This window comes from Coregonus clupeaformis, chromosome 1, assembly GCF_020615455.1.
Source record: "Coregonus clupeaformis isolate EN_2021a chromosome 1, ASM2061545v1, whole genome shotgun sequence".
Classification (NCBI taxonomy): Eukaryota; Metazoa; Chordata; class Actinopteri; order Salmoniformes; family Salmonidae; genus Coregonus; species Coregonus clupeaformis.
This window is the reverse complement of record NC_059192.1, coordinates 11,874,543-11,876,560: the sequence shown is the minus strand read 5'-3', so window position 1 is coordinate 11,876,560 and position 2,018 is coordinate 11,874,543.

Below are 2,018 nucleotides of genomic sequence, written 5' to 3'. Positions count from 1 at the left end.
GCTATTTTACATGGGAATCAAAATGATTGTTCGGGACCTTTAACCCCTACACAACCAGAATATTCATTATAGTCCCCCCCAGCAATCATCTATTCAGGTTTTAGCTCAGTGGGATAATTCTGCCTCTGTGTCCCTGCCCCTTGGCTCTCCCTTTGTCTTGAGTCGTGTTCAGTACAGGGTTGTCAACGGTCTCGCTCTCTGTCTGTCTGTCTCTCTCTCTCTCTCTCTCTCTCTCTCTCTCTCTCTCTCTCTCTCTCTCTCTCTCTCTCTCTCTCTCTCTCTCTCTCTCTCTCTCTCTCTCTCTCTCTCTCTCTCTCTCTCTCTCTCTCTCTCTCTCTCCCTCTCCATCTCAGTATTCATCCCCACCATCATATACTCAACAACTGTTTATTCACCAAACAGCAGCCCTCTGACACCTGTGTACACAAACCAATAGCCACTGCACACACGCACACACGCACGCTCCGCAAACAGCTGGATGAACAGTTTTGTTAAGGCTCTTTCTGCCTCAGTCAGAGTTACTGACATTTTTTGGGGGGAGATTGACCTCCTGGCTTGGGGACATGGGGTCCCTGTAACTCATCTGGCTAACACTGTCTCTTAATGTGTGTTTGCAGTTAATGGAGCCGCTACCTACTGTACTCTTCAGCTCATCAGCTGCATCCTGTATATATTGACATGGTTTGAATTCTGAATGGTTGGGATATAGGGTAATAGAATAAAAATAAAAGAGTGCCTAACACTGGGATTGAACGTGCAACCCTAGGAGCTGGAGCTTGCAGCTTAAGCCCATCTGCCATCCCTGCCCACAAAGCCCTAGCAAGCCGCAAGCCTACTTGAATGTAATAGTGCTCACCGTTGCCCCTAGTGGCTGGTTTCGAAGGCATCTCCCGATATCACACTGATCACACACACTGATCTATTTTAGAGTAGCTTTGTAGTATTTTTAGCGGAGGGTTAAAATGACAAAAAAAAACTGAGAGGGAAACAGACATCTTTAAGAACAGACCGTAACCTGGGAAGACAGGAGAGCTTAAACGTGTGAAACGCCTGCCTGCTGGAATGAGTGAAAGATGCAGAGAGGGGAGAGAGGGGAGGAGATGACATAAACGTCGGTAGTAGAAGTGAGAGAGGAGAGATGAGAGGCGATCTGAGGATGTTGTACGTACGCACACACACACACACACACACACATGTGAGCACACACACACACACACAAACATTGAGACGTGTCAACTCGCTTGTTTAAAAATACACATCAGTCACTCCAGAGCCTAATAAAGAGGGATACGTGAGTCTATGTGCTTTAGGATGGCAGCAGTCTTTTAAAGACGGACGGCGGATGCACACACTGGTAATCACTGTCAAATATATCTGTTAGTTAGGTGGATGTTAGCCAAATGATTCAGTACTTTGTCTGCTTGAGTCACGATGTCTCAACCTCCTGTCTGACTCTCTGTCAATTCCCATGGACTGATCTCTACGTCTTAGCTGTTAAGGAAAGAGGGGAGGGGGGTAATGGAGAGAGGCAGGGAGGTTGGGGTGAGAGAGAGAGAGAGAGCGAGAGAGAGAGAGAGAGATGGAGGTGTGAGAGGGAGGGAGCAACAGGGAGAGAGGAGGGTGAGAGAAGGAGAGCAACGGTAGCAAGCGAGAGAATGAAACACACACAAAAAATGAGGGTTCCTCAAGGGTTCTTTGGGAAGGGTGATGGTTCTATGTGGAACCATAATGACTCAAATAAGCCTTTGAGCTCTTCAATGGTTCTTTACAGTTCACAAAAGGTTTCTTTGCTCTTTTAGTGATAATTAAAATGTAGGGGTGGAATATTTTGGAGCGTGGTTTGCGCACAGCTCTTTTGTGCAACCGTGAGTGAGAGTTTCATTCCAGTTTATCTAATGTGTTGCGTTATTACAAATTGTATATGACTATGGCCAGTGACGGTGGATGGTGAAAGACTTATGTATGGCCTTGTGTCAATTGAGAATGGTTGACTAAATCAGTGGTTCTCATTTCTCTCC